Raw genomic sequence first — 23,690 nt, forward strand, 5'->3', positions numbered from 1 at the left:
AGCCCTGCCTAAGAAGGGTCAAATAACCTGGCAATTTGAGGCAGGATTGTGAGTTGTCTTTTCTTTAACTTATCTTGACAGTTAGGTTTCTACATCACCGTCACTAAACAAATCTAGCTTTAGCAAGACTAACGGCTGTTTTATGCTAGTGCCATTAATGATGTTGACATAAAAACTGTGACAAATGTTAAAAATAATTTTTTACACAGAGTGATTTTATTCTGTGTTAATTTCTTACCTCCTTAAAATTATGCAGCATTCAATTAAAAGTACATAAAAATTTCCCAACCCCTTCGAACTTTACAGCATTAAATTAAAATCCAATAAGCTGCCTCTACCCACGGCCCCCTCCCCATTGCTTTACATTAAAAAAGAAAACTCACTAAGAACCCAAGGTCTTAGCAGTAAAAGCATTCCAATCAGCTACACAAAGCATTTATTGTGGGACAATATCCATGAATAGTTAAAGACCCACTGAAATCTATGACTATATGTTTTCTTTCTAGAAGCTTATACTGGGAGTGGAGAAGGCCTTCATTCATTTTGAAACCTGCCAACCTGGAAGCAGGCATTCACGGAATATCTCAAGTGTATATTCACTTCCTCTTCTGCCTTACCCCATACCCTATGGTTTTGCAATTTCCCCCCGCTCACATCCTATTTTCTGCTGAGGCTACTTGAAGTCATGTCCGTCTCACGTTACTTGTTCCAGAATTACTCTAAAATACTTCCAAATATGTTACTATATTAGGAAAGGGGGATTGAAACTTTCAAGGTCCTGTCTGGGTATTTGCAGTTGCTGTGCCCATAAGGCCATGTGTTGACTGCATACTAATTGACCCATCACACTACTGATGAAGTGTTCAAAGCAGTTTAGGAATTCATCCCAAAAGGCTGCCTGGACATTCTGGAGAAACTATTCTCTTACCATCCAGGAAGAAAATGGACTTGACTCTGAAAGGGGAAACTGTAATGAATTTGTCAATGTGCAGTTGCTTTCATGTCAGCCAGTCACATGACCTCCCCTGATTTCATCAGAGTCACTTTTAGAAGATGGTACAATTATAAGGCTACACTGACTAAGCAGGTTAGTTTCTCTACACTGTTATTGTTTGGGACTATCTATTTCTAAATCTACACCCAAACACAGAGGCACTATGCGTGTCCCACTTCCTGCCATATGCTACTCAGAGAATTTCTTTTTATCTACCTCTTTCCCAAACAAAACCACCCAAGATGCCATGTAACCAAAGGCAACTTGTGGTTTGGGGATGGATATAGCAGGCGTGTGTCCTAGCCCCACGCTCCTCTCCCACGCCCTTCCTCTATAGCAGGTGCTGAACTGTATATGGGACCCTAACATGTAACATCATTTCAGAGGAGGAACTCTGGTATACCGGAAAAAAAAAAAAAGGCAGCACTGGGGCCAAGAGCCTTGGTTTCTAATCCAAATTCTGACACTTGCCATGTGTCATTGATTAACCCATTTGAATTTTCTAGGCTTTAGTTTTCTAATTTATAAAATTCAGGACAAGATTAGATAATGTGGAACTGCACTTCAACTTTAAAATTTTCTTTTGTATTTGGTTGAACAGTTGACAGGTTGACAGTGCAACCTTTGGCTCAGACTGACCCAGTACAGAGCACACACAGAACCCTTGACTGCACCTGCTTAATCCTCTACCATGTCAACAGACCCAACCCTGGTCCTTGGGAAAACCTACTTCTTCCTTCCTCAATTCCAGCTGATAACAGTTCAGAGAGAAGTAGTGATCTCCTCACTACAGAGATTCCAATTGGCACCACACTTGCATGTTCTCTAGTATCTTACCTTTTCGTTTTCTTCCTTCCTCTGAGTCTTCCAGGGAAGATGCCTCTGAATTCATTTATCCTGGACTATGGGTTGTCCTTTAAGTCATCCCCTCCCCCACCACCCGCAGTCTGTACCACATCCCTGATGCCTTCATATCCTCATTTAGGTAGTTGTGGTTGGGAAAGTAATGCACACTCCCCCGACAAAAAAGATGTCTGCATTCTAATCATTGAATATGTCAATTTGTCAAGTTACAGGCAAAAGGTCTTTGCAGGTGTGATTAACTTAAAAATCCTGAGATAGGGAGATTATCCTGGATTATCTAGGTAGGCTCCATGTAATTACAAGGGTCCTTATACAAGGGATGCAGGAGAGATGGAGACACAGAAGATGTGATGACAGAAGCTGAGATCAGAATGACCCCAGTGCTGGAAGAGGACCACAATCCAAGACATGGGAGCCACTTTTGGAAGCTGAAAAGGCAAGAAGCAGATTCTTCCCTGGAGCCTCCAGAAAGATCATGGACCAGCCAACAACTTGACTTTAGGACTTCTGACCTCCAGAATCTTAGGACCATATGTCTGTACTGCTTTAAGCCACTAAATTTGTAATAAGTTGCTAGAGTAGAAACAGGAAATAAATACAGTCGTCATTATCCCATTCTTTACCTTTGAATCCTCCAGAGGAGATAAACCACATCCTCTCATCACATCCTGCACCTCTACCAGTTCTCACCATGGCTCTGCTACAAAAAATAACATATCTAAAGCCTTTACATCCATAACTCTAATGTAGAAAAGATCAGTGCAGGTATTCACCTGGGATACACAGAAAGGAGACAGGAATCTGCAAATGTAGCCATCAAAATCCCAAGTGGACAGATGAAGCACTTTGCAAGGTGCTTCCAGAGTGATGCTTCCTTAAATGCTGTGCCCCAGGCACCTCTCTTGCCAACCCTTGTCCTGGCCCTGGTGGTCCCTTCCCCACTCCATGCCTGAGAGGGCACAATGGTTGTCAACTTCCTCAAAGTGGGGAGATACATTCTGGGCAACCCCGCTCATCAAGGATCCTTCATGGATTTCCAGATGCAATCAGTTCCAAAGGTATCTGGCCTTGGCTGGACTCTGACTTGAAAGTACCCTCATCAGTCAGCGAGGCTACGTGGACAACTGGAGCTGAGTGGCATGCAAGCAGACCCACTCTGGAGAGCACTCCAGTCAGCCTCCAGCTTTGTCATGGCGGTGAACCCCATCTGGCCATCAGCAAGCCCTCACTGAGTGCTGGCTCTGGATTCAGCGCTGTGTGTGGGGATATGTTACAGCAGCATTAGGAGACTAGCACACTCCCCCAGACTGCTCTGGGGACCACTATCCACAGCCTGACATGATCCCAGCAAACTTCTTCCTTTGGTTTCTTGCTCCTTCCCAGGAAATGTTTACTGAGCACCTGCAATGTGCCAGCTCTGTGCTCCATGTTGATAAGAAAACACAGACACAGTCTCCCCATTTATGAAGCTGGCCATCTGACCTAAAATCAGCAACAGCAAATGTTATGAGCATTATAGAAGAGGCGTATGATGCCCCCCATGGGGTGAATGTTGCGTCCCCCCAAGACTGGCATTTTGAGGCTCTAACCCCCAATGTGAAGGTATATAGAGGTGGGTCTTTGGGAGATAATGAAGGTGCGAGGGTGGAGCCCTCATGAATGGGATTAGCGCCCTTACAAAAAGCGCTACAGGAGAGGACCCAGCAAGAAGCTGGCAGTCTGCAAGCCAGGAAGAGATTCCTTACCAGACACCAAATTGCCTGACCTGATTTTGGAATTATGAGAAATAAATGTCTACTACTTAAGCCACCCCGGCCATGGTGTTTGTTGCCACAGACCAAGTGAAGACATTGCCCATGGAAGCATACATTTAGGGGCAGGTGGGGATGGCCCTGACCTAACCTCTGGAAGAAGGAGGCTTAAGCTAAGACCTGAAAGACAGGAGGCATGAGCCTGGAGGAGGGAGACAGGCCGCTGGCAATGTGCTTTGCAAGCAGAGGAAAGAGGGCGGGTGAAAAGGGAAGGCGGAGGAGAAGGTAGGCCCCATCAGGCCCACATCCTAGGCTACGGCAAAGAGTGGGTTTTGGTTTTGGTTTCCACTTCAACCTAAGGGGAGGGCTTTTAACCAGAGGAATGACAGGCTATCTGAAAACACCAGGTTCCTGAGATGAAATCAGGGCAAGGACTCCAGAGCATGAGGGAAAACACTAGGTTTGAGCCTCTGAGGTTTTGATAAAATGTGCAGAATGTTTCCCAGATGGAGTCTGTATGAATCCACAGCTATGGGATAAGCCTATATCAGAAACATCCATCTCTCAGTGAGCTGACCATGGAGCAGTGCCCCCAGGATGTGGGACAAGGGAGAACACAGGCCATGGAGAAGGGAGGAAGCCCGCAGCCAGGACAGCCCCTGGGAGGCCAAGCCCCCAGAACCTTGACCTCAGGCGGGCCAGCTGGAGAGCAGCCCAGGCCCCAAGTGAACCGGGGCGGCAGGCAGGGCAGGATGGCCCACTTCATCTTTCCTCCTAGTGCAAACCCCGGGTGGCCCAGCCCTCCAACTCACCCGTGGGACTGGACATGATGCTGTCCTTGGCTGAGTTCACAGTCTCTCAGCAGAGATGAACCTGGGTGGCTGCCCTGTTCAGAGGGTGCTGACAGACCAGCCAGACATGCCTCCTGAAGCCTACAGGGGAACAGAGGATGAGGCCATCTGCTTCTGAGGCAGGCTCTGCTCCCGGCCCCTGCCCTGGGGATCTCACTGCCTGCTGATTCCTCAGTAGGGAAGAATCCATGTCGGAAACAAGTTCTCTCAGATTTATTTTTATTTGCCTTTAAAGCAAATATCTGCTGCCAGTCACTGTCAGAGCAGTGGACTAGAAAACAGACAACCATATATATGTTGGCCCAGACCCTAAAACTGCCTCCAAGCTCCCCCAAGGCCAGGCCAGGCCTCTCCAGGACAGGTCAAGTCTTGCATGAATGTGCTGAGCCTTGTTTGGTGACATGGCTCTGATCCTAACAGGAAAAGGTTTTGGTTTTGAAATATAGTCAATTTACAGTGTGTTAATTTCTGGTGTACAGCATAGTAATTTAGTTATATATATATATATATATATATATATATATATATATATATATATATATGTATATAATATATATTTTCTTTTCATATTTTCATCATTATTATAAGGTATTGAATATAGTTTCCTGTGCTATATAGTATGAACTTGTTGTTTATCTATCTTATATGTAGTAGTTAGTATCTGCAAATCCCAAACTCCCAATTTATCCCTTCCCACCCACCTTCCCCCCTGTAACCATAAGTTTGTTCTCTCTTTGAGTGTGTCTCTGTTTTGTAAATAAGTTCACAGGCACAAGGGTTTGACGGGGGAATAATAACACTAAACACACCACCTACACATAGCAAATGCCTCCCCCCTTGAAAAAAAAAAGCAACTAAAATCATTCATTACTGACTGTGCAAGTCACGCTACCCAACTTTAACTTAGGGCAGCAGTTTGTTACCCAATCAGAATTTAGATGTTAAGTTTAGAAAACGCAAGTGAATTCAGTGCATATAAAGAAACAAAAACTCTTACCATTTATTTTTAAAAGCTTATTCCTTTCAATAGCCATGAAACTCAGACATGATACAAATGTCTGTTATGCCCCACAAACAATCAACTTCATTTTGTTTATCTGAGTGGTTCTCTGAAACGGAGGTCTTAGATCCTGAAACTACGAGGAAATCTCCTCATGTTTGGCCTTGGCCACAACCCACTAAAAAATTATTTTAATTTCTTTAGGAAAAAATTATTTCACAAACCCTGAGTTCCAGAACTGGAAGTGTAAAACCTAGGGGGAAGGTCGCTGCAGTGAGTAAATAATGTCCTTCCAATACCTGAGCATCATTATTCAGAGGGCGATGACAGTCTAATCCCCACATCCCCCGACTAAACAAACAAGAGAACAGAAGCTTGATTTTCAGACCGGAGAGATGTTTGTTAGCAATGAGGGGAGACTTCCTGGTAGTTAGTATCGTTCCTTAGAAAAGCTATAAAATCATTTTTTCCAGAGGTCTTTAAAAAGAAGAAATAAATATATCTGCTCAAGTCACTTTGGACGAAACCATGCCTAGAAGCAGCTGGAGAGAGGAGACTCTTCCATCCTCACCACAGGGCTCTCTTTCTGGTCCCAGCCCAGCAGACGCACAAAAACACAACCTCCCAGCAACACCCCGGCCCACAGACGTCCCGTCACTGGCTGAACTTGGTCCCCTCTCAGCACCACCAGACACCCTCAGATCAGACCACAAGAGGTCTGTGAGGCAGAGCACCGCCGCTATGAAAGAGTCACTTTTAAGTTCCAAGGACACTGTTCTGCCCTGACGCTGATTTAGGCAAAGAAGGTGCGCTAATATTTTCCCGCATCCTTGGGAGAGCGAGCCCAGCCATGCCCTTTCTAGAACAGAAGTTTTGGGGGCCAGAGTCGGGCTGCCTGGGAGCACCACCAACTGCAAATGGAGAAGCTTCTCTTCAATGCCAGCCAAGAGGAGGGTCGAGGAGGCGTCTCAAGTTCTAGTACATGTCGCCTACAAATTTAAATTCAGAACTGATGTGCTGCCAGTGGAATTCATCCCAAAGCTCAGAATAATCTTCTGAAGCAGCCGTCTACAAAAGCAAGCCATAGTCCTTCCCCATCCTCCTGAGGTGGGCGGCGACCCCGGGGTGGACCTACCGACTCTGGCTTTTGTGGCTTGTGAGGTGAAGGCTTTGCCGGCCACCTTCTGGACAGAGAGGTTCATTCACATCACCAGCCCTCTTACAGAATAACCAGCTCTGTGTTTCATGGTAAAGATGCCAACTTTCCTAAGTTGTCTTTCTCTGAAATGGGCAACCGTGACAGAATTCCCCGATGGGAAAGCAGGAAAGCAACCCCCAACTTTTCCTGCTCATTTGTGATAACACAAAGCATACTGAGAATGCAGATGTAGTTCAAGATAGAATCTGTGTTCAGCTCTGTGCCCGAGAAAGCAGGTTCCTTCAGAAATATAAGGAAAGAGGAAAAGGGAACGAACATGCCTGGAACATCTTCTGTAGGCCAGGCCCCCTGCTGGACCCTGCACCTAATTTATTTCCTTTAACATTCATGACAAGGCTGGAAAGTCATGAAGGCAAGTATTCTTCTTCCCTATTTCGTAGACTAGATAGTACATCCTACAAATAAAGCAAATGAAGGCTGTAGAATAGAAAAGTTAAAGGCTGGAGTTCACAAAGTAGAAAGGGGCAGAATTAGGAAACAAACTGAGAGCCCCCGTTCCATCTATTACCCTGGCCGTCCCTTACAACACCCTCTACGCATGACACTGCTTTGCTGCCTCCCACCATCCCTGCCCCTCTCCCATTTCATCACATTTATCTCCCGGACAGAATCAAGATGGAGAGGCAATAGCCTAGTCGCAGATGCCCTGCGATGGGACTCCATTTCTGCTTTTTTCAAGCTTAAGTGCCATTGGAAAGGGCATTTAAAATTCTAGACTCAGTTCCTTTATCTGTAAAATGGGTATGTAGGCCAAACCTATGTGTATTACAGTGAGAAAAAGGGGGCAGGGAAATGGATGCAAAAGTGGTTTAAAATTAAAAATGCAAATGTGAGGTGGTATTATTACAAAACCCCACTGAGACACGTTCCCTGCCAGCTCCTCTACTGTGTAAACCTCATCATGAGAGAGAACAATGGACTCCGGCAAATTCTTTAGAAGAGCAATCAGGTAATCTGTCTTCCATTATCTCATGGAGTAGCAGAAAGAGATATAAATCTTCTGCTCACTGATAGACTGGAGTTGTCTTATCCATGACGCCACTGCAAAGGCGTGGGGAAGACATCCTTAAAACCTTTAAATAATCATAATGACTATGATCGTTGGTCTCCTCCAAAGATGACCACCCAGTGACCCATACATTTAGGTATTCATGCCCTAGGATACTCCCCTCCTTCACTGAAAATAGGTTAGGCCTGTGAATCTCTATAACCTGTAGAACATGGCACTGTAGAACAGTCCTGCCACTTCCAGGACTTAGCCTTAAGAAATTCTAGAAGTTTCTGTGTTTGCCCTGAGTCACCATGTAAGAAGTCCTGCTAAAAAGACCAAGCGGAATAACTGCATGGAGTGAGCTGTAGACCCAGCCATCCCAGCACCCCAGCTGAGCCTCACCTTCTAGCCATCCCCCTGGAGCACCAGACGTGTGGGTGAGTGATCTTGGGTACCTCACCCCGATGGAGCCCCTACACCGGGTTACTATATCCTAATGGAGCCCCCAGATCATGGCAGCTCCAGCCAACATAAGAAGCAAAAGAACCACCCAGCTGCGCCCAGTCAAGTCAGAATTGTGAAAGAGACTACAACAGCAGTTGTTTTAAACCCTAAGTTCAGGAATTGTTTATTATGGAAAACCGTAGCAATAAGAGGAGGAAGAGAACGAGAAAAGCTATCATTGTCTGAACCTTCTCTATATCCTTTACATACATCATCTGAATTAATCTTCACAATAGTCTGGCATGGGCTTTACGACACCAATTTACAACGAAGTTGGGTGAGGGGTTAAGTAAGTTATCCAAGGTCAAGAAGAGATGGATTTGAAACCCAGCTCTGGCCACAAAGCCCTTTTCACAAAAGATACTATATAATTGCTGATCTCTGATGAATAGGAGAATTGGGGTAACAAAAAAAGTGTTCCTAATAATTAGGCACTTATTTTAAATAATATAAATGGAAACCATGTGTTATAATGAAAATAGCTTTGACTAGGAGCTTGGAAACCCTGACTCGACTTCTGATCTAATCACTAGCTGGGTAAAAATGAACAAGTCGTTTGAATACCAAAAGGTGCCTTTCATTTAAAAAAATGAAAATAATGTCTTCTTATAGTTTTGTGGTGGTTGTGGGATCAAAATGATATACTGAACATGAAGAACTTTTGCAAGACGCAAAAGAAAAAAACGTCCAATACAAATGCAAAGAGACGTTGAATTAACTTGAGGTTTCACTACTTCCTAGTTATCACAGTTCTCAGTTTCAAACTATTTGTGTTTTCCTGCCTCCTTCCAAGATAAATATTCATATAAACCCTGTTTTGTTTCCAGAGCTTTGGGATACATCACTTTTTAAAAATGGGAAATAATCTCAGAGTCAACTATTTGATACATCACTTCTTTGTAATATTTTTGGAGGGAAGGTTGTAAAAAGCAGAAAACTTTTGGTTTCCAGTCAATGGCTCTATCCCCATCCCTCTGATCCATTGATTTATTTGAGTTTGGGTCCTGCGGGGAGAAGGGGAAGGTGTGAGCCATGGCTTTATGGAATGCATGTTGAGAATACAGTCCTGACATAGGCGAAGAGAGGTCTCCTCGTGGTACTGGATACCAGAAATGAAGTACAAAATAGGTCATGGCTATGTAGACTGTACAGCAGAAAATAAATGTGTATATAAAGTTACCTATTCTATTAAATGAAAGGAGATTTAAGAATTCTCATAAAAAGAAACGCTCTGCTCCTTGGGTGGCCAGTGGCAGCTAAGAGCTGAAGTCATTATCTACATTCCTTTCAGTAGCTTTTGTTTTGGAAACCAAACGATGTTACTGGTGGTCTCAAAAATTTATGGAACATTCCTTCATTGGAAACAAAATCTAGGACCAGAATAAGATAATACATGTATCAAGCTTAAATAATAGAATTAAAAATAAGAGTTTTATTCATAAACAAATTATGTGCCCACTCCTGAGTATGAAATAACAAGTGATAAGAAGCATGCTTTTCCTTATAGATTTAAGATGACATTTTCCCAAAGGCCCAAAGCACATATATTTTCTAGGATATGACTAAGTTAAATATGGTTTCAATTGCAAAGTGGAAGGAACAACAGTAGATTAAAACTAAATAAAGCAATCTCTTTAATGCCATAATAAAAACTTTTAAATAAACCAAGGATAAATTTGGAAATATAATCTGCTCTGTTTGATTTCAAACATGCAACTTAGTCTCTGAGTGATGGTACTCAGAGCATATTATGCTAGTGAAATACGTACAACATGTACACGTATATGCTTATACTTCTGTGACATTTTCATCTATTCATTAAACAAAAGTGAGTATCACCCACTCTTGTTAAATCTAATAGCACAGAAATAGAAGCTGTGAGTAGGCAATGAGGCTGAACTTCATTAAAATTAACAATCCCATTAAGAAAAGTTATGCCCAGAAACTAACAACCACCCTAGATTAACTATGGTTGGTTTGGCATGCCTTTCTTCCAACTTTGCTAAAATTGTTTTTATATTATGAGTATTAATAATATCATGTTCATGTTTGCTCTTATTTTTATCCGGTAACATTTATGAGACTTTGAAATTCCTCTTAAATCCACATGTAAAAAGGAAGGGTCAGTATTCTCACAAGCATATTAAATTGTGGTTTCATAAAAAGAATGAAAAAGATAAAAATCTTGAGTAAATTATAACCGTTTAATTACAAAATGAATGTGGCCACAGGAACCAGTAGACATTTGATTATTTTGCATTGATTATCATTCTACAATATATGAAATCAAAGGACAATACATCATATAGTTAAAAAAAAAAAAAGAGCAAAAACTTCTGCTTCAATCTAGCACACGAGACAACTGTGTCACTGACAACCGTGCCCAGGTAGGTTATTTCCTTCTAAGCTGTGTCCTCTCTTTCTGTTTCCCTCATCCTCCATGCCTTCTCTCCTAGGTTCACATAGCAACAGAAGGCCATTTAAGCCCAATGAATCAACAACAAAAGCCGGACAACTGGGCTGGATCCATCTTAACAGTCTCATCTTTACCCTCTACAGCCATCAGTTTCTAATACACTGGTGTTACACTTAAAAAAGGAAAGGAGGGATTTTGCAATTATATAGTAAATTTAGCCAATAGTGACAGCCAAATGAAGGATTCAGGCATCAACATAAACTTCTTTAGTCTGAGTAGTCAACGTGCTCAAGGACACTGGCATGTCTACACAGCACAAGTTAACAGTGAGGCACCAAGGGGCAGAGAGCTGTCAGGCAAGGAGAACACAAAAGCCAAAGTCAGGGTTTTCAAGGCCATGAGAAGTGCAAATAAGCAATGTAAGTGGAGAACCAAAAGGATTCAGACACTGTATGAAATTCCAAACAACAAAAGACAAAACTATTCAGAAATATCCACACAAATGACCACAACTACTTTGAATCATTTGCAAGCTTTCAAATACCTGAACACAAATGCAGTAGGTGCAGGAACAGAAAGAAGTAAATATAGGGAATAAACGAGTTATCCAGCAGTTAAATGCATTTATTCACAAATATGTCAGAAAACTGGGAAACTTATCATCACTAATTGCTCCCATGAACAATTCTCGAGAAAAAGCAGCAATGCTTTTCATTTTATACCATTGCATTATTCTGCTGTCTCTCTGGGGGAAAAAGGTGCTAAGAACGTTTCTCAAAAATAGAAAATAATCATGGAAAAAGAAAAATCATTATTCTGTGTAATCTTACGTGAACAGCCAAAAGCCAGATGCATGACTTCCTGCACAAAGATTAAACTGACACAAGATGGGACTCAACCCGAGTGCCAGAATCTCTGGATCTCCAGGGATGAATAAACTCAAGAGACCTGGTGGCAAAATCCGTGTGACTCCTACACTGTGCCCACTGTCATACTGGATAAAGCTCCCCATGATGAGAAAACCAACAAAAGTGCCCTTTAGCCAGACAAAGAACCAGATTCCCAACAGTGGGGTGCAGTCAGTTCTCTGCACTGCAGCCACTCCCTTGGCAAATACTGGCTAATTCCAATTCAGGGAACTCCAATAGCTGTGTGGGGTCATTTACGGCAACGTTATACTGGACACGTGGCTTGAAACAGCGGGGCTGTGTTTTAAGTGCATTTTACTGAGGAAGTATTTGGACTACTGAGCCTCCACTCCAAAAAGGTGCATGCCTGCAAAGACACCCCTGTCTCATCAAGTTTTCCCTGTCACATGGAAGATACAGAAGTTCAAAATAGAGTTTGCTGGGTGAGGCTCCTAATGGGAAAGAATCTAAAAGTTTGCAGCCCTTCTTGATTCTTCATCCTGGTAACTCTTGTCTATCTGGTCATTCAAGAAAATAACGGAGGTTCTTATACTCAAAGAGCTCATGAAACCTATCCCTTCCTTCCTATTTTCATGCCACCCTCCCAAGCCAAGCTTCCACCCTGGTCCTGCTGGACAGAGTCAGTCTCCTAGTCATCCTGTGCCCCCGCCCCCATATCCAACCCACTATGCACCGTCTTCAGGTTCACACATTTTTCATCTACACAGCCTCTGACTCAAGATCGTCCATGACCTCCAACAGCATTTCCCAAAGCAGACTTCATGAATGCCACATTAAATATGGACTCAGCAATCAAAAATTTTGGGGGAAACTTGGAGGTGAACAACGCAGCTTAGTATACTGAAGCTTCTGAGAACTTCCACAGGAGAGCAAGTTTGCTCACATTTCTCTTGGCTTTTCTTACTTTTCAACCGTGGGGACTTTCTTTCGAGTACAGAACTACTGTTCCAGGGAGACATGTGTTGGGAAATGTTAGCTCAGAGGACCAAGTCCAAATTGCTTAGCACGCCTGCACTGAGCACACTGGGTCACCACTACCTCCCCTCCTCTTCCGCCTTCAGCTCGTCCTTCTCTTCCAGGGCTGCTTCAAGAGTCTGCCTCAGAGCTGGAGTGCAAGCCCTCTCCAGACTCGATCTGTCTCCCTCTTTCTTCTCAGCTCTCAGTCCCTCTGTGGTCAGCTTATGTTCTCCTGCCCCCAGGGGCCCCATCCCAGCCACCCTGGTCCTCATTCACCACTTCATCGTCCGACCTTCTGTTACACTGATTTCCTTCTACTGCCTTACCAGCTCCACACTAAATGTTTTTGTCACCTTACAGGGGGTTTTCTAGTCCACCTAGATAGTAAGCTCCTCCAGGACATTTGTATCTTAAAATGAATTTTATAACTAACTTAGAACTAATGACGTTTTGCAATGATTTATTATAAGTTCATGAAATTGGGGACAAGGTCTATGCAGTACAAGGATTCATAAATGGTCTCTCTCAGTGAAAATAAGATTGATATCTCCAAATATGTCAATGTAAGAAGAGGAAGAGGGAGGCCATATTAAGAAAGAACAAAGTTCTCACACTAATTGCAATTTGGCATAGTGAGTGAGGAATGTCCACAAAGCAGCATCGGGATTCCAAAACTTCTAGGAAATCATCACCAGTGCCGCGATACCTAAGGGGAAGCCACAGGCACATGGCTGTGTATATCAAACCCTAAAATGGACAGGCCAATGAAAAAGAAGATGCATTCCCCCATATGACAGGAGGCAGATGTGATGATTTGCAGGGAGAAAAGAAAAATGACAGTCCTTTGGGGATATGTTAAATCACAAATCAGATAATTTGCTAATTCCTAACGCAATAAATCCTAAGCTTCCTCACAACTTTCTTTTCTTCTTGCCCCCTAGTAAACAGATATTTATGGAATGCCTACTAGGCATTGAGAATGGAGTGAAAAAGACAACTGGAAATGTATTGGAAAATGAGGATAAGCTAAGAGGTACAGAGGAACAAAGGATTCTATCTTCTGAATAAAAGTCTCAGTGAAATGAAAGAACAATTTAAATTAATTAATTAATTGTATTAATGCAACAAGGATGAGATCACCTAAAATAAGTCACAGAAGCAGGAAGTGGACAGAGCCATGTGATGGCAAATGTGTGTGTTTCTTTTGTTTATTTCTCTCTTTTGAGAACTAATGACTTTCTGTTGCTAAGTGCCCAGTATTAGAAGAATGGACACTGGTTGCAGTCACTCTAAGTCCGACACGTTGCCTGACATATGGTAGGTACCTAATCACAGTCTGTTGAGTAAATTAATGAATAAACAAGTGAATGAAAGATGGCAGGAAAGAAAGCCTGCTGGCAATGCATAGAAATGCTGTGTTTGGCTGGAATTCTTTTTTGTACTGTAATTCCTTTAAACTGGAACACAGCGGATGGTGAGTTGTAAAGATCAATCTATGCCTACAACTTAACACCTGTTTCCCTTAAAATATCATTATGAATAATTAAAATTCATTATAAGTATTTTATACTTACAAGTATTTAGGTAGCCTGATTCCCTTTTCATATTACAGTGATTGAAGCAAATTTAGAATTTCTAACATAAAAGCACCACTCCAGAAATTTGAGAAGACAATTCATTTTCTACAAACTCAATGGGAAAAAAATGGAGAGTGACAGTTGAGTGTGCACACTCGTCACTTGGGAGGAAGTGGGGAGAGCAGCACTACAATATTAGAATATTAACACACTTAGGTGAAAAAAAAAAAACAAGAAGTGACTAAAAGGGAAAATAAAAGAGGAACAGTCTAGGAGAAGTCAAGTTGTCTGAATTTGTATCAGGTGAAATGCGTGTTTAATCTGATATCAGATTCTGATGCCAGTAGCCAATAATCTATGTTATTTCACAATGCCACACTTACCATTTGGCACAGGCACACGTGTGTTTATAAACTTGATATGAGTAAATTAGAGAAAAATGTTGGTAGCCTCAAGGTTATGCAATGAAAAACCAGAAATCAATCCAAAAAAACCATTGATGATAACATGGACTTTTGACGAAGGAAGAATTTTCCAAAGGAAGTAAGACATTTTCCCTGGAGACACTTGCAATGAAAATGAACAAAGAATTAGGAAAGGGAAGAGAATAAATTCCTTGCTGGCTGGTTAACAAAGCCCAGTCTTTTCCTTCTCTCTTTTCTATAATGCTATCTATCAACAGAGTATAGGGGATGAAGAAATTGTTGAACCCAAATCCAACCCTGGATAGTGTAGTTATTAAATAAATCATTTCCAATATGTCCAAACAACTCATTCAGAGCACCAGCAAAAACCACCTGAGTTAGGCTTATCTGATAAGCTTATCTTTGCAACCAGTAGTATATTGGTAACACCACCACTATGAAACGTAAGTTTACCTTTATCATATAATATCTCTATTATGAAGAAATAAGTCTATATCCCACAGATACCAATTACGCTGCCTTTAATAAATAATGTCTCTGACACACCCAGGGCTTAATAAGTGACAGGTGTCTTTTTTATGATGATGTTCCTTATTATTATCCTATTATTAATTATTATTTCTTATCAGACCGACACCTCCTCCCTTCCAGTTTGAATGCTGAGAACAAACTGTGTCTTTCATCTTTGCATCCCTTGCAGCTCAGCACAGTGCCTTTCACAGGCAGTGGATGAACTGAATGTTAATTGAAACTTTCTAGCTTTATCTTATAGACTAAACTGTTTGCACCTCAGAGAAGTAGGTATCACCTCACATCCTACTTGGTGGAAGGCATGTGCTCCTTCTGAAAGTAGCTGTGATGGCTTTTAACTGTAATTTCCCTGTGATGGTTGTTCTCTGTGGGGTCCTGGGAGACGGCTCAGAGATGAGGCAAATGTGAAAAAGACAGTCTTACTAGGTACCAACCAGAAAGAAAATAACATTAAAAGACCGTAGCAGGGGGTAGGAAGGAATAAATTGGGAGTTTGAGATTTACAGACTGACTACTATATATAAAATAGATAAACAACAAGGTCCTACTGTACAGCACAGGGAAGTATATTCAATAGCTTGTAATGGCCTATAATGAAAAAGAATATGAAAAGGAATGTATATATATGTAGAAATGAATCGCTATGCTGTACCCCAGAAATTAACACAGCATTGTAAATCGACTTCTTCATTAAAAAAAAAAAGACCATAGCAGATAGCATATGCTAATCTCTGGGCATTAGGTACTATTCTAAGCCCTTGAAATATGTTGGATTTTGTACTGAACACCTTATAAATGCATACTGTTTCCTATTTTATTAATAAGGAAACTGAGGTTATAAAGATTAATAACTTTGCCTTAAATCACATCAATAGTAAATGACAGTATCAGGATTTGAGTCCAGGTCTACAAGACTCCCAGGTTTAAACTCTTCACCACCTGCTACACAACTTGCAGTTTTAATACCACTCTGTGTGCACAACTCATTCAGAGGCCTCGGTCTTAACCTATAGCATAAGTGCTACAACCTATTTTCCACAACTTTCAACACAGCATACAATGATGCGTTTCCCTCCCTTCCTTTCAACCCTCCCGGCTGTCAGAGAACCTGAGAATCTGGGTACCACATCCTCCTTAATGCACTCTGAAGATTATGTTCTATCAAGTAATAGGAAACAGCTATGCTCTCTGAATGAGTAACAAAATCATAGGCACTGTTTACTTAATCCAGTATCACCTAAGAAGTCTCAGCAGAAGGAGACACGTGAACAGAGCTCACTGCGAGAAAGAAGGTTGGAAGGGTGTAATATTTAGGACGTGATCCCAGTTGGAGGCAGCAGCCCTCAGCAGCAATGCTGTAGGACTTCACTGCAGCAAGAAAGCCTCTCAACCACTCACATTCTGTGTCCTTTAAACCACACCTACAGGAACCCCAAAGAGCAAAATGAACAGATATTTCAAAGGGACAGGCCTGTTGGATAAGATGAAATGGCACAGCTCGGCAGAAAAAGCAGGGAGGCTTGGAACACAGAGCCTGGTCTCTAAAATTGCTCCTCCACAAATATTTATTGAACAAATGAATCAATCATTGGGCCTCAGGAGGAGTTTTTTAGGAGTTTCGAGATGGCAGGATAGAAGGATGTGGATGGAGCTCACCCTCTCTCGCAAATATGTCAAAAATAAATCTCCATTTGTGGACTTTTGAATGATGGTCATTCTGACCAAACCTCATTGAAGGTTTGATTTGCATTTCTCTGATAATTAGCGATACTGAGCATTTTTCATGTGCCTATTGGCCATTTGTATGTCTTTACTGGAGAATTGTTTGTTTAGGTCTTCTGCCCATTTTTGGATTGGGTTGTTTGTTTTCTTCTTATTATTGTTGTATGAGCTGTTTATATATTCTGGAAATTAAGCCCTTGTCAGTCTCATTTTTTGCAAATATTTTCTCCCATTCTGTAGGTTGTCTTTTGTTTTGTTTATGGTTTCCTTTGCTATGCAAAAGCTTATAAGTTTAATTAGGTTCCATTTGTTTATTTTTGCTTTTATTTCTGTTGCTTGGGTAGACCATCTTAGGAGAACGTTGCTAAGATTTATGTCAGGGAATGTTCTACCTATGTTTTCTTCTAAGAGGTTTATCGTGTCTTGTCTTATGTTTAAGTCTTTAAGCCATTTTGAATTTTTTGTGTACGGTGTGAAGGAGTGTTCTAACTTCACTGATTTACATACTAGTTTTCCCAACACCATTTGCTGAAGAGACTGTCTTTACTCCATTGTATTTTCTTGCCTCTTTTGTCAAAGATTAGTTGACCAAAAGTCTGTGGGTTTATTTCTGTGCTCTCTGTTCTGATCCATTGATCCATATGTTTGTTTTTGTACCAATACCATGCTGTTTTGATTACTGTAGTTCTGTAGTATTGTCTGAAGTCTAGGAGGGTTATTCCTTCAGCTTTATTCTTTTATTCAGAAATGCCTTGGCAAGTCTGGGTTTTTTTGTGATTCAATATGAATTTTAGGATTATTTGTTCTAGTTCTGTGAAAAATGTTGGAGAGGGTGTGGAACTACAAAGAAAATTTTCATGAAACCTGACAGACAACAAGGTCCTATTGTATAGCACAGGAATACCTTATAATAACCTATAATGAAAAAGAGTATGAAAAGGCATATATATGTGTATAGCTGAACCACTATGCTTTACACCAGAAACTAAAACAACACTGTAAATTGACTATACTCCAAGAAGAAAAAATAATGGGGCCTTAGATGAGAAAGCCATGGGAGTGACTGACAACCCTGAACCAAGGTGGCATCAGCCATCATCAGAACTGTCCACAACTTGCCTACTCAAGTCTCTCCCATTAAATAGAAAAGTCAGAGGAGGATGCCAAAGGTTTGAATTAATCGCACCTGTCTTTAAACTTCACTTGAAAACCTTGGAGATCAAGTAGAAGCTGTGCAAGTCCCGTCAGAGGAGGGATCACTAGGGCCAATCAAATTTCCCAAATATGAATATATTTTTTCATTATGTGTTTTTCCACTGACATACAATTAACCTAAACATGTAAGTTCAGCTCTAAATTAAAATGTTACGTCTAAGAATGAAAATAATACACGAGAATGCCAATATAGAGTAATACAGAGTATAGCGCATGAGAAAACAAATTCTGCAGCAAAAAACCCCCCAAAAAACAAAAAAAAACCAAAAAACCTACACATCTAAAAGCTTCCACAAAGCCTCATGGTACTAAACAGAAAAAAAGCTTCTTTGACAATGGGTAACTCCATTCTTTCCTACAACAGACCTTGCTCTATGACTGCTTTCTTGGCTTGTCCATTATCTAGTCTAGACCCACAGCCAGCCTCCAGCCCTAACAGGCTCCTTATGATATACCATCTTGCTTGTAAACCTTCTTTGAATAAAACTTTTCAAAGTGATACACAAGAGGCTTTTTATGATGTCTGAAATGCCAACCAAATGTTCTATTTATCAGTTGGCATTCTAGAAATCGTTTCTGGAGGAAAGTCATGAATGATATTCACAGCTGAGAAGGGAGAAACAGCTGTCCTCCGTGCTGAAGGATTAGAGAAAAGGAACACACCTACACGAAGACTTTCTGCACATTTCCCCCATAAATGATTTAAAAAAGGGAAATTTCCATTTATCCTCCCGTTTTCAAAGACAGCTCCTGTTTTCAAAGTCATGGGTTAGAAGATGACCAAAACCTTGATTGTCTTCCTATGGCTCGGACAAGACACACAAACTCATGTTTTATGGTCTAAGTACAGAAAATTGCTTCATTTCTGAAGTAAATACATACCAGAAATTTGTGGATATCTCAAGAATGCCTTGTAGCTAAAGAAAGTAACATCATTACCTACTCATTTTGCTTAATTTGCTAGTCTCCCAGCAACTTTGCACTAACACTTTCATCCCATTTTAGATCCTGGGATAAGGGGATTGTCCAGGGCCCAGGAAAACTCCACCTCTTGCAGCCAGCCACCTCAGGACAGGGCTTCCTCGCAGGATGCCTTCTGGTGATGTGCATGTTACATGCATTTCACTTCTCTTCCCCAAGCTGCATTCCAGTAACTAAGCTTTGTAAGCTTCTTCTGAATTGTTTATTCTGTGTTTTCAAGCTCCATCAGCTGTTGGGATGATCTGCAAGATTCTTTTTCTTTTTGGTTAAGCAGGATTGGGGAGCATTACTGGGCCTTTTGGTGGAATCCCTGCTATTTAAAATTCCTGCTGCTGGGATTAAAGGAGATAATGCCTATGAAAGCCTTTTGTAAACTGTAAAGTCCTGGTCAAATGTACTGTGCTGTTATAATATTCACCATCGTGGCAATCACTGCAATTCAGCTATAATAGAGGCTTTAAAATGATGACAGCCGTTTGGGGCTTGTTTCTGGTCCATTCCTAACTCAGGGCCTCAGTTGGGTCTCTCAAGAAAGTTTTGTTGGCATGAATAAATGAATGGCTTTAAAACCTCGCATGGTTTTCCAAATTAATGTCCACAGGCAAAATGAAGCTAGCCATGACAATTCTGATAATGCAAATACTTTGCCAAAAATACTGAAATGCTCAGAAAAATATTGCAGAACAGAAGTTCTTTTAGAGATCATTTCATTGATAATGACATCTTGCCCTCTGCCATGAGTACTGGGGAGGAAGAGAAGGGATACAGTTTGGGTCAGGAGTTTCTGAGTCCAGAGAAATTTCTATCCATTCACAAGAGCTTAGAGGATGAGGTTGCCATTCCAGAAAAGGGAAAGGATAACAAGTCTGGGGGGTAGGGTGAATATGCAAAAACACAGGAGCAGTAAAGGTATCCAGCATTCCAAATGCAGGCCTACTCCCCAGGCTGTGTAACTTTCCAGGATGGAAATGACCAACTCTCTGTGGGAAAAGGGAAGAGGCACTGAGTGCAGCGGGAGGAGAAAGGTAGCTAAAGAAGAGGTATGACATGCATGAATAGTTTTTGGAAAATGCTTTCCAGAGCATTTGCAGAAATAGTACTGGCTATTAAAGAAGTGATCTATTTTAAGTACCTATGTGTAAGAAGGGGTGTGTCAGTAGGTGGGGGGCTGACAATAGAAAGGAAAATTATGCTGTCCAGAAACAGCAGTCTTGTTTATCCCACTCAACAGAAACTTTGAGAATAAGAAGAGAAGCTCGGGGAGACTGATGATTACTCAGGAAAGCAAACTCAGGCACCAAGTGTACCCCTAGGGAATAAGGATATCCTTACAGCCTCTTTTTACCAAGGGGTGGGGTGGGGTGGGGTGAAGCCCGGCCTAGAGTTAGGAAAGGAAGCAAGCGGTCGGCAGGGCCCCTGCACCAGTGTGGTGGCTAAGCTGCAGAATATATCGTATTTCTGCCCATCAATCAGCATTAAGCTGCTTTGCAGCCTGAGCTTTCGGCAGACAGTTGCCAGTAGCAACAGGCCACACACTAGTAGCTCCTGGCGAGCTGGGGCTGCCAGAGTTAGAGGCCTTGAGCTGGGTAGACAAAGTCAGGAACCCACTGGTGATGGGCCTGGCAAGGGGGCGGGGATGGAGCGTCTCAGGCCACTGGCCTCTGGGGTCAGCGGGGATGAAGGGTTTCGGGTGGCCAAGCAATGCGCGTGCCAAGTACAGCAGCCTCCCAGCCCCCTTGGGGGCGCCAGAAGTTAAGGCCAAGGGGCAAGAGGGGTACTGGTCCTTCGCTTGAGTGGGTTGGAGTAACCAAGATCCGCCCTCCCCCTGCCACCCCTGCACACCGCCACCCTTCAAGGAGTCTCTGGAGGATGCCAACGTGGAACTGTGTCTGCACGTGTGCTTGTTTTCATTTGCACACCCAGCACACAACCGAGGCCCCACAGGTGGAAGGGAGGGTGTGTGTGTGTGTGTGTGTGTGTGTGTGTGTGTGTGTGTGTGTGTGTGTGTGTGTGTGTGTGTGTGTGTGTGTTATGTGGGGCTCGGACTGCATGGGAGCGGGAAGGTGGGTGAAAACACACACACTGGGCTCCTACCCATCGCTTCCTTCCGGGTCCAGGTACAGGCGCTTGGGGAAGAGATCCCGTAACCTCGCGCTACCTCCCCGAACTTCTCCCCCTGCTGTTGGGATCGGTAAGGTGAAAACAGTAAGGGCGACGGTGAGGGAGGGCGGTATAGAGCTGAGAGGAGCCGAGGAGACCGCAGAGGGAGGCACAGAGGCAGGGAGTCCGCGGGGACTAGAGGGAGCAAAGGAGCTGAAGGACCGGGCTGGAGAGACCGCGGGCGGCCGGGCGCTGGGGGGCGGGCCGGGGAGGGGAGCGGGCCGGCGTCTCCTTACCTGGCCTGTGATGGAGCATTTTGCAGTGCGTCGGGGGCGGGCTGGGCGGACTTGCAGTGCTGTCACTTCGGGGGCAGCCAGGCGCTAGCCGCGGAGCCCGGAGTTGACAAACTTGCCATGTCCGGGGCTCGCAGAGGGAGCCGGGGCCACGCGCACCCCGCTGCCCACCGCGCCTGGCCGCGGAGCCTCCGTGCGCTCTTCCGCTTTGTTGTGTTGCACGGGTCTCCCTGCGCCTGCCTCCCAGTGTCTCAGTGCCCTCTCGGCAATGGGAAGTTTGCCTAGCCTTCCGGGAGGCCCCTCAGGTCCGCGTGCCACTTTCCTCTTGGAGGCGCGCGTTAAACAGCTGCCCCCGGAGGGCCGGGCGGGCAGCTCCGTGCGCTCCTAGCAGGCGGCTCCGGCTCGTAGATTCCCGCCCCCCCCACTCCCCCTCCCCGCCCCTCTGCGTCCCCCCCACCCCCAGAAGCTGCTTAGGATCAGGCTGTCAAATCCAGCCCATCTGCTGCAATCATAATCAGTCTCAACCGAACGGTTCTGACAAATCTCTGCCTGGAGCCGGAGTTGGGGAAGCCTGTGGGTGAGGGGCGGGGAGGGTAGGAGGGGGCGAGGGGGTGAGCGGGCGACAGGGAACCGCGAGAGGAGAGGGGGGCCTAGAGGCTTCTATTGTCTGCCCCAAACAGAGGAACTGAAAGGGGAAATGGGGATCCAGAAGGAGAAACAGTGCTTTCCTTTTCCAGTTCCCACTAAGAAAAATCAGTGTATGCCGGCAGGCCCCTGGCATATCCCACCCCTTACCCGCATCCCAAACCGCTGCTTGCTCAGTCTGGGTGGAACGAATTTCTGCTAATGAACTAAACAAACAGGTCCTGTAATCTTAGCATCAGGCTGATCCGGAGACTGGCACGGATAACCAAAGTACAGTATCCTAACTGGCAGGTAAGAGCTGGAACTAACAGTCATTTGTCTGGAGTCAGAAGTTGGTTTCCAAGTACATTTGAGAATCAAGCTTAGGGAGGGAGAACCAGCGTGTACTTCTCGTTGAAGCTGGGTCCTTTTCCTCCTGTTGGCATTTTGAGAGATAAAAGGAAAATCTGCTCTGGGCAAGAAAATGCTTGAAGTCAGTTTAACCCGAGTCTGAGTTTAAAGAATTCTCCTATTTTTTCCCCATATTCTTATGGAAATGCTCTTTTTAAAGAAATAATATTTTATTAGAAAATAATGACCTCTAAAACATATTTTTTTCCTCAAACTAAAATACTTTCTTCTGCAGATGAAATAAGGTGCTCCTTTCCATAATACACCTATTTTAATATGCCACAGCAGTATAACCGCACACATTTCTACTGGTGATAGGCTTACTAGGATTACAGCAAAAGTTTTTTTTTTTTTTAAATAACAGCACTCCTAGATATACATAAATCTTAAAGCATAAATAATACAACTGATGGGATTATGCCTGGTTTTGTACATTCTTCTGAAGTGCTGGAAATGTTCAATTAGCCTGAATGACACTATTTATTAGGGAAATAATTTGTTGGATAGACAAATCATTAGTTGAAAAGTTGAAGAGGAAAAATTTTAAGTTATTTATTCAATAGGTATAAGAGCTAGGCAAAAATAAATATACTTTACTGTGAAAACTGAATAGTGTTTTAAATTAGTGCTCAAATCATTCTTTCGCTTTATCCTACAGTTGAGAAATGTGGGCAAGCCACAGTAACCCCCATTTATCCAGCCACAGACTGTGTCTTCTACTTATTTTACAGCCAGTGGTACTTACAAAAGCAGTATGCAGTGATGGGCACTCCATGAATACTGATAGTTTGGAGTTTTGATTTGCAGGTCAGGATTAAAATCATACACATCGCCATGGCTTGACATGTGAGGTAAAATGAAGTTCACTTGTTACTTTCCACAGTAAGTAAATAATGGGAGTTAAGGACAACCACCACTCTGATTTTAAGATGTTTGTATTAATTTTTCAAGCTTGTGATTTTTCATTGTCAATTTGTTTAATGTGTTTACTGTTATTAAAATTTTTGTTAAAAGATTGATCAACACGGTACCAAGAAACAGATATTTCAAAAAAAGGTCCTCTCTACCAGAATGAAGTATCATGCTGGTGAATAATTTAAGGACCAGTGTCCAGGAAATCGATGTTGTCCAGGGAGAGAAGAGCAGAGCGGAGAGTCAGACCCTGGGCTGTAGGTACATCCTGCTGTGTTCTGCTGTGGGTTTTGTTTTTCCCTCAAGTTGGCAGTTTAAACACTGCATCAGGGCCAAGCAAGAGATAGGTTAAATTGATGGCTACACCTCCAATTCATCATGTCCTTGGTTCTAACTTCAAAATATATCTTGTCCAATTCACTC

General features: G+C 42.9%; 1 protein-coding gene across 2 annotated transcripts in view; it reads right to left on the reverse strand.

The window, feature by feature from the left end:
* NCKAP5 (NCK associated protein 5) overlaps positions 1-23,690 on the reverse strand; it is an 829,955-nt gene that overhangs the window by 531,960 nt on the left and 274,305 nt on the right. The gene's annotated exons all lie outside the window — the stretch shown is intronic.

This window comes from Camelus ferus, chromosome 5 (assembly GCF_009834535.1).
Source record: "Camelus ferus isolate YT-003-E chromosome 5, BCGSAC_Cfer_1.0, whole genome shotgun sequence".
Lineage (NCBI taxonomy): Eukaryota > Metazoa > Chordata > Mammalia > Artiodactyla > Camelidae > Camelus > Camelus ferus.